The sequence below is a fragment of the Pan troglodytes genome, chromosome 10 (assembly GCF_028858775.2).
Source record: "Pan troglodytes isolate AG18354 chromosome 10, NHGRI_mPanTro3-v2.0_pri, whole genome shotgun sequence".
Classification (NCBI taxonomy): domain Eukaryota; kingdom Metazoa; phylum Chordata; class Mammalia; order Primates; family Hominidae; genus Pan; species Pan troglodytes.
In genome coordinates, this window is record NC_072408.2 from 103,729,259 (window position 1) to 103,742,281 (window position 13,023).

Here is a 13,023-nt window from a genome sequence, read left to right on the forward strand (position 1 = left end):
CCCTGAGGCCCAGGAGGAAAAAGTGGTTTCATAGGCTGGGCCCAGGGTCTCTGTGCTGTATGCAGCCTAGGGACGTGGTGCCCTGTGTCCCAGCCATTCTAGCCATGGCTGAAAGGGGCCAACATACAGCTTGGGCTGTGGCTTCAGAGGGTGAAAACCCCAAGCCTTGGCAGCTTTCATGTGGTGTTGAGCCTGTGGGTGCACAGAAGTCAAGAATTGAGGTTTGGGAACCTCCACCTAGATTTCAAAAGATGCAAGGAAACACCTCGATGCCCAGGCAAAAGTTTGCTGCAAGGGTGGGGCCCTCATGGAGAACCTCTGCTAGGGCAGTGTGTAAGGGAAATGTGGGGTTGGAGCCCCCATGCAGAGTCCCTACTTGGGCACTGCTTAGTGGAGCTGTGAGAAGAGGGCCATCATCCTCCAGACCTCAGAATGGTAGATCCACTGACAGCTTGCACTGTGCACCTGGAAAAGCCACAGACACTCAATGCCAGCCTGTGAAAGCAACTGGGAGGGAGGCTGTACCCTGCAAAGCCACAGGGGTGGAGCTGCCCAAGACACCGGGAGCCCACCTCTTGCATTAGTATGACCTGGATGTGAGACCTGGAGTCAAAGGAGATCATTTTGGAGCTATAAAATTTGACTGCCCTGCTGGATTTTGGACTTGCATGGGCCCTGTAACCCCTTTGTTTTGGCCAATTTATCCTATTTGGAATGGCTGTATTTACCCAATACCAGGACCCCTATTGTATCTAGGAAGTAACTAGCTTGCTTTTGATTTTACAGGCTCATAGGCAGAAGGTACTTGCCTTGTCTCAGATGAAACTTTGGGCCATGGACTTTTGGGTTAATGCTGAATTGAGTTAAGACTTTGGGGGACTGTTGGGAAGGCATGATTGGTTTTGAAATGTGAGGACATGAGATCTGGAGGGGCCAGGATGGAATGATATGGTTTGGCTGTGTCCCCACCCAAATCTTAACTTGAATTGTATCTCCCAGAATTCCCATATGTTGTGGGAGGGAGCCAGGGGGAGGTAATTGAATCACAGGGGCTGGTCTTCCTTGAGCTATTCTCATGATACTGAAAAAGTCTCACAAGATCTGATGGGTTTGTCAGGGGTTTCCACTTTTGCTTCTTTCTTATTTTCTCTTGCCACTGCCATGTAAGAAGTGCCTTTCTCCTCCTGCCATGATTCTGAGGCCTCCCCAGCCATGCAAAACTGTAAGTCCAATTAAACCTCTTTTTGTTCCCAGTTTCAGGTATGTCTTTATCAGCAATGTGAAAATGGACTAACACAGTTTTTTTTTGTTTTGTTTTCTCTCCATGTCCAATTTCTACCTTTCTTTTAAGACACTGAGTGAATGTCCTCAAGCCCATGTGTTAGCCTTCCCTGATTGCTGCAATCCTGTCCAATATCTTTGGCTTCTTCTACCCAAGATAAACCCATCATCCTCCTGCCATGGGAATGCCCAAACTGCTCATTTTGATTATGTAGGGTTTTGTGAGAATATGGTGTCAGTATTAATGAGATGTTTTAGTTATTAATAGCAATGATATATTTAATATAATACAAGGAATTTTTAGAAGTGGACAATAATAAGACACCTAACACAGGTTACATTGATTATAGTGTAGTCAAAAGAGCACACAATCTTTAGAATTTGACAAACTGTATTTGAATCCTAGCTCTACTGTTTATTAGCTGGTCTCTTTAGGCAGCTTGTTTAATATCTCTAAGAACCTACTCTTTCATCTGCAAAGTGAAAAATAACAACATCAGTTTCATAACTTTATTATGAGGATCAGAAGAAAGTCATGGAAAAGACTTTCTAATGATCTTAGAGAGAGGAAGCCCTCTATAAATGTGACAAGATCTGGAAGCCATAAAATATTGCTATTTTGACTGCATAAAATGTAAACATTTTTGCATGACAAAATAATGCCATAACCAAAGCCATAAGAGGGTAAACTGGAAAAATTTTTCTAGCGTTTATGACACATACATTATTTTCATTCTCCCATATATCAATGAAGAAAAAGACCAAATTATTGAAAAAATGGATAGAAGACATAAAATACTCCATAGAAAATGAAATACAAATAGCTTGTAAACATATAAAAAGATGCTCAACCTCGGGCCAGGTGCGGTGGCTCATGCCTGTAATCCCAGCATTTTTGGAGGCTGAGGCGGGCTGATCACGAGGTCAGGAGATCAAGACCATCCTGGCTAACATGGTGAAACCCTGTCGATACTAAAAGTACAAAAAAATTGGCTGGGCATGGTGGCGGGCGCCTGTAGTCCCAGCTAGCCGGGAGGCTGAGGCTGAGGCAAGAGAATGGTGTGAACCTGGAAGGCGGAGCTTGCAGTCAGCCAAGATAATGTCACTGCACTCCGTCTCAAAAAAAAAAAAAAATGCTCAACCTCACTTGTAATATAACATAAATGCAAAGTAAAACTCAATAGTAGACTATTTTCACCTAACTGGTAAATGATAGGGGAAGTAAGCATATTATTAAGGGAAGTGTAAATTGGTACAACTTTTTCTGAAAAGCAATTTGGTAACAGCAATTTATTAAATAAAAATTTAACCATATACTACTCCTCTGAGCAATTTCCCATCTGGGAATGTATACATCTGTGCTCTCCAGTATAGTAGCCAGTGACCACATTTGGTTACTGATCACTTGAAATGTGGCATATCTGAAATGATATGTAATTTAAGTGTAAAATACACACCAAATTTTAAAGCCTTAGTATAAGTAAGATAATGTAAAATATTTCATTTTTAATTGATTACATGTTGAAATGACATATTTTGGATATAATGGGTTAAATATACTGTTAAGATTAATTTTACTTATTTCTTTTACTTTAAAAAATGTGGCTGCTAGAACATTGAAACTTACATATGTTGTTCATATTATATTCCTTTTGAACCTTGTTAGCATATACAGTTCTACTTGCATGCATAAGAAATTATGTATGTATAAAGAATATCTGAAAAACATCTTTAATATTCACCAAGTCTTTGCTAAATAAAACATGATACATCCAGACAATAGAATATTATATGGACCGAAAAAAGAATCAGACCAAACTGCCCTAAGATGGAGAGCTTTCTGCTAGATATCACTAAGTGTAAAAAAAAAATAAAGCATGGAATAGATGTGTAGTGAGCTAATGTTGGTGTTCAGTGTATATTGAATGAATTTTGAATGAATTATGTAAATTGTACTTATGCATAGAATATTCCTGGAAGATGCACAAGAAATCATTTTTAGTTATTGTCCTAGAGAGAGGAAATTGTGGTTCACCATCAGGGGCTGGAGAAGATTTATTTTTAACTCTACTTTTTTGTATTGATTAAACGTTTTGTAACATGTATTCATTACCTATTTAGAAAAAAACCTGTATTTACAAGTTTTCATTGTCTTTGAAGAAAACAGTCCTTATAAAGAATTTCCCGAAGTCAGCTATGTGAAGGTGGGAGGCGGATGTAAAATCACAAGGCCCTACACAGTAGTAGGTTCCTAAGAAATACCTGTTTCTTTACCTTCCCCACACTTTGGCTAAGAGCACAGATGTCATAATAGAATCTTTCCACATTTCAGAGATCCCTTAAGCATCCCTATCACGTTATGGCTCTAGAGATGTCAAATGTAAATGGGATGAGGCTACACTGATCCTGTGACATGCCCTGGAAGTTAGTTATTTCCCCCCAATAAATCCCAGAAACTTGCCTGCTTACTTTTATATATGTCTCATCAAAATGGAAGGCAGCTTGTATAATGTATAACTTCCCAGTCAGTGTAATATTGTAGGCTGCCTGCAAATTTTATTACTATATTAAGGGCTGAAGCAAACTTTTCCAGTTATTACATCCTCGGCACTAAAATCTTCACTCTCCTTGTCAGTCTCTTGATTCTTTGGCAGTTAAAACACTCTCTTTTAATTCTGTATCAGAAACTCTATGTGCTTCCCTAACCTCTTTGTCTACTTCAATCACCTCTTCTCACTTTGATGAAGTTTGTTGATTGATTGCTTCTCATGGGTAGGACTGGCTTTCCGGCCTTTTGTTTAAATTTAAAACACTGGAGCCATCCTTCAGAAAATACACAGTTCTCAATCAATTGCATTTGCTCATAAAATATCTTTTTTTTTTTTTTAACAAAAGTCTCTTGATTCTGCTTCCTCATTTCCATTCCCATTGCCTCTGCCTGAGTCCAGGCCCTCTTCATCTTGTCTAGAATATGTCAATTATCTCTTAACTAGTCCGTGTGCTTTCAGACTCCCCACTGGCAATCCATTTTCTACTTTACTGCTAAATTCTAAAAACAGATTCATGCCTCCATTCATTCATTCATCAGACATTCATTAAGTATCTCCTTTGTGTCGGGCATCATGCTAGGAACTGGGGACACAAAGACTAAATGTTCATAGGCAGACACTACGTTTCTGGAGCTTAGAGTTCAGTGCAGGAAGCCAACGAGTAGACACATGGTTTACAGTATACAGGGGTGGGCACAGGATGCCCTGGCAGCATCCATCAGGGAAGGAAATTTCCCCAGGGCCCTTGCTATCTGGTCCAACTGTTAAGAGCCAGGAGGAGATGTTCTAAGCAGAGGGAGCAGCAAGGGCCAAGGCTAAGCAGGGTGGTACATGGTGTGTGTGGTGAGTGTGACTGGCCAGGGGGTCAGAGAAGATTTAGAGGAGTCAGCACCAGGTAGTGGCAAAGGGCCTGGGGGGGCCATGCAAAGGAGTTCAGACTTTATTCTGAGGGCATACGTTTTAAGAACAGTGGTCATGAGATTGGATTTGCATTTTATGGAGTTCATTATGGTAGGAGTTTGGAGGAGAGCTGGAGGGATGAAAGACTGGAGACTGGAAAGAAGGTTAGGAAGTGGCTGTTTCAACTATCCGGTCATGAGGATAACCTAAGTCAAGATAAGAGCAGTAGGGGTGCTGAGCAGCAGACAGATTTGAAAGATACTCAACAATAAAATGGACTTGGGTTAGTGATTGCCTCTTTAGATTTTTGTGAGAAGGAAGGAAGGGGAAAAAGTCAGAATGGACTCACAAATGTCTGGCTTGAGCCCTCGGGAGGCTATGAGAGGTTATGGAAAGGGAAATGGCTTGGCAGAGAGAAGATGGTAGCAGTTGAGTACATGGGTCTGCATTCAGGTGAGAGATTTGGATTGGAGACATTCATTCTTCATCCATTTACTCATTTAGTTAATAGGTGTTGAGTGCCTACTACATGCTAGGCACTGTTCCAAGCACAGGGATAGTGGCAACCAAACAGGACGAAATTCCTGTTCTTGTGGCACCTTCATTCCAGTGAAGAAACTAAACAAATGATACAAGTAAATCAATGCATAATGTCCTGTAGATATGTGCTTTGAAGACAAATACATTAGGATAGGGCAAGGAAACAAAGTGTGATGGGGTGTGAGGGATATTTTAGATAAGGGTGTCCATGGAAAAGCATCTTTCAAGAGGTGATATTTGAGCACAAACCTGAATGAAGTGCCAGAGGGAGCCATGGGAACGTTCAAGGGATAAATATGCAAGGAAGAACCATATGGGACAGCAGGCTCCCTAAGCAATGGGTAGCAGAGGCTGTGGGAAAGAGGCGGAGGGGAAAGGGATGCAGATGTTCGCATAATAGGACCTCTAACAGTACCTGAAAACCTTGATTTCTTGAGTGTATATCATCTTGCTTCCTCTTGAAGCCAACCCTAGAACTAATTCCTTCCTCCACCATCACTCCCCAGCCTCTGATAAATATCATAGCACTGGCAACTTTGTATCACTCGTATTTGTTACCTTGGTACAATCTGAGCTAATCCAAATTAGGGATGGGGTTCACCTTGGTCACTGCAATACTCAGCACAGTGTGTCAGGAGCCGGTCCACAAATGTGTGTTGACAGAACAATAATGACAAACAACAGGACACAGCGAAGGTAAAACAGATGTCTAGGGGAGTGGTAAGTGGTTGGTGATAAGTAGGAACAAGGGATTGCTTTTTTAAAAAACAACTTTATATTTTAAAGCCCTGTAGTTTTACGTATTTCTCTTTGACATCTTTTGGTATTCATTTCCATCTCTCTGACTAATAACTTAATTTGGGATTTTTTTCCATTTTAGGCTTTATCTATTGACTTTCCATCATAGAAGATGAAGAATCAGTTCCCTCTGCACCCTCCTCCACCTGAACTACACACATATACACACTGCTCCTATCCCTACCAACCCATTATAGCTGTGTCATAATTTTGGTTAAATTAACACTGCATGTTCCCATTTTAATGACTACGTAAATAGTATTCATACCAGGTTATGTGGTATATTATGGTTGTTATTACCACTTTTCCTTTCTTGCACAACTTTTTGTTTCCCTAGTGGTGGTTTTATTTATTGATTGATTTTGTCATTTGGTTAATTGGTTGGTTTTCTAGTTTTCTGTGTCTAGTCATGAATTAAGCTCCAAATCTACTGTTTCCCGGTTCTGTAACCTCTTCTCAATACAATTAGACATGTGAGGTGTGTGTGTGTGTGTGTGTGTGTGTGTGTGTGTGACTCTTCTTCCTGATGATAGCACTACTGGAATCTTTCAACCTGCTGCTTGCCCTGGTTGCTCTTTGGGCCCCGTGCTCACCTGTCATCCTGGGATTTTTCTTTACCTTTCTGAGACTGGATGTCCTGTCTTCCTGTTTTGGTTTACTCCTTTGTTTCGGTGTATCAGTTCCTCAAGTAGCTTTTTTGCTTCTTTTCATTACAGATGTGGTCTCACCATGTTGCCCAGGCTGGTCTCAAATTCCTGGGCTCCAGCAATTCTCCCAGCTCAGCCTCCTGAGCGGTGGGGAGTACAGGTATGAGCCACCGCTCCTGGCCTCAAGTAGCTCCTTGATAAGGTGCACGGGAGGAAAAGTTGTTGAGACTTTATGTGTCTGAAAATGTTTTTATTCCTTCTTGACACTTGAATGATACGACAGCTAGATAATTTTAGAGTAGTAATCATTTTTGCTCAGAAATATGGAAGTATTGTTCTATTGTCGTGTAAATTCTAGTGTTACTGTTAAGAATGGAAGTCATTCTTATTCTTTTTTTTCTCATTAAACTTTGTTTTAATGGGTCTTAAAATTGTGATAGCTTTTTAGTCAAGTTGTTTCCATTAAAAATTACTGATTTTAAAAACTAATGTTCTGCCACACACACAAAATAGAAGAAACAAAAAAACACACAAACCCAAACATGGTCCACAAAACAGTCTCCTTTCCTTCTGAAGGTTTTGCAATGCATTGTTATCATTAACCAGTCTTTTACTATTAAACTTAAATGGCCAATTGAAACAAACAGTTTTGACACTGTTCTTCCACGACTGATTAAGACTGGAGTGGCAGGTCTTAGGGATAATATTCATTTAGCTTTCTGAGGTTTCTGGGCAGACTTGGTAACCTTGCCAGCTCCAGCAACCTTCTGGTCCACTTTTTTTTTTCCCACTGTTTTTGTTTGTTTGTTTTGTTTTGTTTTGTTTTAGATGGTGTCTCGCTCTGTTGCCCAGGCTGGAGTGCAGTGGCACGATCTCCGCTCACTGCAAGCTCCACCTCCAGGGTTCACACCATTCTCCTGCCTCAGCCTCCTGAGTAGCTGGGACTACAGGCACCTGCCACCACACCCGGCTAATTTTTTTGTATTTTTAGTAGAGATGGGGTTTCACCGTGTTAGCCAGGATGGTCTCGATCTCCTGACCTCCTGATCCACCTGCCTCGGCCATCCAAAGTGCTGAGATTACAGGCATGAGCCACCGCGCCCGGCCTGGTCCACTATTTTGATGACATCCACAGCAACTGTCTGTCTCATATCACAAACAGCGAAACGACCCAGAGGATTGTCCAAGAACTTCTCAACACACATGGGCTTTCCAGGAGCCATATCAACAATGGCAACATCATCAGACTTCAAGAATTTAGGGCTATCTTCCAGCTTATTACCATAACAGCAATCAATCTTTTCCTTCAGCTCAGCAAACTTGCAAGCAACGTGAAATGTGTGACAATTCATTAGAGGGGCATGGTCAGCACCAATATGGCCTGGATAGCTCAGGATAATCACCTGAACAATGAAGCCAGCTGCTTCCATTGGTGGGTCATTTTTGCTGTCACTAGCAACTTTGCCACAACAAACATCTTTGACAGACACCTTCTTGACATTGAAGCCCACATTGTCCCCAAGAAGAGCTTCACTCAAAGCTTTGTGGTACATTTCTTTTTTTCTTTTTTTGAGATGGAGTCTCACTCTGTTGCCCAGGCTGGAGTGCAGTGGTGCAATCTTGGCTCACTGCAACCTCTGCTTCCTGAGCTCAAGCGATCCTCCCACTTCAGCCTCCCAAGTAGCTGGGATTACAGGCATGCATCACCATGTCTGGCTAATTTTTGTATTTTTACTAGAGTCAGGGTTTCACCATGTTGGCCAGGCTGGTCTCAAACTCCTGGCCTTATGTGATCTGCCCTCCTCGGCCTCCCAAGTGCTGGGATTACAGGTGTGAGTCACCACACCTGGCCCATGGTGCATTTCAACAGACTTTTACTTCAGTTATAATATTGACTGGAGCAAGGGTGACCACCATATTTGGTTTGAGAACACCAGTCTCCACTTGGCCTACAAGCATAGTACCACGACCATCAGTTTTGCAGACATCCTGGAGAGGTAGACACAAGGGCTTATTGGTTGGATGAGTTGGTTGTAGGATACAGTCCAGAGTGTCAAGCAGCATGGTTCCACTGGCATTGCCATCTTTATGGGTGAATTCCATCCCTTGAACCAATGCATGTTAGCATGTGACTTGAGCGTGTTGTCACTATTCCAACCAGAAATTGGAACAAATGTTACTGTGTCCAGGTTGTAGCCAATTTGCTTAATGTAAGTGCTGTTGTTTTTTGCAATTTCCTCTTCTGGCCATAGGGTGGCTCAGTGGAATTCATTTTGTTAACACCAACAGTTGGTTGCTTCGTACCCAGTGTATAAGCAAGAGCACCATGATCATGGGTCTGCCCATTCTTGGAGATGCCTTGAAATTCACCAATGTCAGCAGCAACAATCAGGACAGGAAAGTCAGCCTGAGATGTGCCTGGATTCATGTTTATGATAAAATCTCTGTGTCCTGAGACATCAACTTTCCATGGGGAGGTATCAATAGTGATAACCACGTTCAGTGTCAGCTTTCAGTTTATCCAAGACCCAGGCATGGGGAGGAGCCCTTTTCCATCTCAGCAGCTTCCTTCTCAGCAGATTTTTCGATGGTTCTTTTGTTGATGCTACCATATTTGTTGATCAGATGATCAGTGGTGGTGGACTTGACCAAATCTATGTGTCCAATGACGACAATGTTGATATGAGTCTTTTCCTTTCCCATTTTAGCCTTTAGGAGTGGTTTTCACGACACCTGTGTTCTGGCAGGAAACGCACTGTAAAAAAGCCATTCTGATATTTAAAACTTTAGTAACTTTTTTGTTTTTGAGAATATTTAAGGCTTTTCAAGCCAGTGTTATTAAATTTGACAATTTTTGTTTTGTTATGTCTTTCTTTTTAAGACTTAACTTTGTTTTTCTCTCACAAGTGAAGAACATCACTTTATTTCTTAATAATTAGGAACTCTTTGTTCCTGAGATCTTTTTAAAAATAAAGTTATGGTGCATAATATACAAACAACAAATTGCATTATTTAAACCTGATATCTTAATAATATTGAGTCTTCTATCTCATGAACATGATACAGCTCTTCATTATTTAGGTCTTTAACTTCTCTCAGTAATGTTTTGTAGTTTTCAATGCACAATTATTGAACATATTTTAGTACATTTATGTGTAAATATGTCATACTTTTGGATGTTGTTGGAAATGAAATTGTAATTTTTACTTTTCTGATTGTTTATTGCTAGTTTATAGAATTCTATTTTTGTATATTGACCTTGCATAGGACTTGCTGAATTCACATAGCTCTAGGAGTTTTTTTTCTGGATTCCTTATGATTTTACAGTACACAATCATGCTGTCTGCAATAAAGAGTTTTACTTCTTCCCTTCCACTCTGTATACTTGTTTTCTTCTTCTCCTCTCCTTTCTCCTCCTTTCTCCTCTTCCTATTTCCTCTTCTCTTTCTTTTCATCTTCTTGTCTTATTGCACTGCCTAGGGCCTCCAGAAGAATGTTGAATAGGACTACTAGTAAGACTGGGTGTTCTTGTGTTAATCTTAGGAGAAGACATTCAGTCTTTCATCATGAACTAAGGTGCTCTCTGTAGGCTTTTCGTAGACACCCTTGAACCAGTTGAGGATGTTTCCTTCCTTTGTTTTTTTCAGTTTGTCAAGCATTTTAAATCATGGATAGATATTAAATTTTAAAAAAATGTTTTTGCTTCATCTATTGTTATAATTATATGGGCTTTCTCCCTCATTTTGTTAATATGGTGAATTATGTTAATTGATTTTTGAGTGTTAAACCAATCTTGGATTTCTCGAAGAAATCTCACTTGATTATAATCCTTTTTATAAATTACTGGATTTACTTTGCATATATATGTGTATCTATATAATTTTGTCTCCATGCATAAGGGATATGAATTATGGATATTTCTTATAATGTCTTTTTCTGGTTTAGTATCAGAGTAATACTGCCTCTAAAAAATGGGTTTAGCAAATATTCTCTTCTTTTCTGTTTTCCTAAAATGTTGAATTATTTCTTCATGTGTTTGATAGAATTCAACAGTAAAGCCGTCTGATCCTGGGGTTCCTTTGTGAGATGGCTTTCTTAATTTTGAATTCAATTTTTATGGTACATATAGGGCTATCATATTATCTATTGCTTCTTGTGTCAGTTTTAATATTTGTCTTTCAAGGTATTCATTTGTTTTAGTTGTGACCAAATTTATTGACATGGAGTTGTTTATCCTATTCCCTTATTTTTGTAAATATCCTTTGGATTTGTATTGATGGCTTCTCTTTCAATCTTGATATTGGTAATTTGTGTTTTCTCTTTCTTATTGATAAGTCTAACTAGAGATTTCTCAATTTTATTAATCATTTCAAAAATCAGCTTTTGGTTTCATTGATTTTTCTCTATTGTTCATCTTTTTTCAACTTCATTGTTCTGTACTGTAATCTTTGTTTAATTTGTTCTCTTTCTAAGTTTCTTAAGAGAGAGCATAGATCATTGATTTTGGACTTTTCTTTTTTTCATAATATAAACACTGATTTCATAATATAAGCACTGATTTAGCTGTTTCCATGAATTTTTATTGTATTTTACTTATCACTCAGTTCAAATATTTTGTGTTATTATTAATATTTGTGATTTGATTTTTTCCTTCACCTATGGGTTATTAGAAGGAAGGTTGTTTTATTTCACGTTTGGGGCTTTTCTAGATGTGTTATTGTTTTTTATTTATATTTAATACTGTTGTGATCAGAGAGTATTGTCTGTAAGATTTATTCTGTTAAAAATCAATTGACTTGTTTTATAGCCCAATATATGCTCCATCTTCATGTGTATTTGAAAAGAATGTTTATCCTACAGTAGTTGGCTATAGTGTTCTATAAATGTCAGTTAAAATAGTTGATAGTGTACAGATCTTCCACATCTTTTCTGGTTTGTTTTTCTTATCTGGATGTTCTATGAATTACTGAGAAAATTCTGTCAGTCTCTAACAATGACTATGGGTATGCTTTTTTCCTCCTTTAGCTTTGATACTTATTCTTCATATATTTCAAAATTCTCTTATGTTCACGTATACACTTAAAATTGATAATGGCTTGTGGTTATTTACCATTTTATCATTATGAAATATTTCTCTTTGTCTCTAGAAATATTCTTTGTCGTGATGGCTACTTTTGGAAATCTGTATATGTTTATATAATTCATATATTAGCAAGGCTTCTAACATTTGGCATCTATTGTTCGTTAAACTATTATACAGAACTGAGTGGAAACAGTGTGTACACAGGCACAGCGGCACAGACAAAAATGACAGGAATGTTTCAGGGCCAGTAAGATTTGGTGAGGCCGCAGCATCAGTGAGGACAGAGGAATGGAGGTTTCCATTTGGCCCTTTACGCTGTGTTATGGCTCTTGACTGTATAGCATAAAGGTTGGGGACAGTCTTTGCAGTCTCATGGTCCCAGGTTTAACTTCTGAATCTACCATTTATTAAACTTGTAACCTTGGACAAGTTACTTAACCTCTATTTCCTCATATGCAAAATGGGGACAAATAATAGCACATACTTCATGTGTTTTTAGAAAGATGAAATTATATATATATTGCATACATACACATTACGTCTATATACACAAATACAGTGCTTAGTAAAGTGTCCAATAAATATCTATTTTTATATGTATAACTATTATTATATCATATAATATGTATATATTATATTACATGTATTATTATATATTTTTTCATATAGTCTAGTCTCAATTTTCCTGCTGGCTTCAATTTTCAGAGATTTAATTAATTGCCCTTTTTGTTTGAAGTTTTCTTTTCTCCATTTGCTCCCATTCTCCCTGCCCCCATTCCCTTACTGTACTTTCTTAGTTCCCAACTTTCTGGGCCTCCTCCCTGCCCAAATTGGATTTCATAGCCTCAAGAACTGCAGACTGTACAATTAAGGTAGTTGCTGCTTGCTATCTTTCTCCTTTTGCCACTCCCCCATGAACCTCAATAACTTGGCTACGATTTCAATTTCTGCTCTGAAAAAATGCACTTATTAGAATTTTCCAATTATCTGCAATATGAATGCAGATAACTGGGGCTGATGTACCTAGTTCAGAAACACACCCCATGTAGTTGTGATGAAAGAATAACACTTTTTGCAGAAGAAATGCTCTATATTTATGACAAATATTCTTAGCAAAAATTGTCAGTAGAGCTATAAAAGGACCTTTGGAAGGGGCACTTGAAAACTCGGCTCAGCAACTTCCTTTTCCACCTTGAAGTATCCCCTTCAAAAGAATTCCCAACCA

General features: G+C 39.0%; 1 pseudogene; it reads right to left on the reverse strand.

Annotated features, from left to right (window-relative positions):
- Positions 1–7,367: 7,367 nt before the first annotated feature.
- Positions 7,368–9,454, reverse strand: LOC738840 (elongation factor 1-alpha 1-like; annotated as a pseudogene).
- Between the last annotated feature and the right edge of the window lie 3,569 nt (positions 9,455–13,023).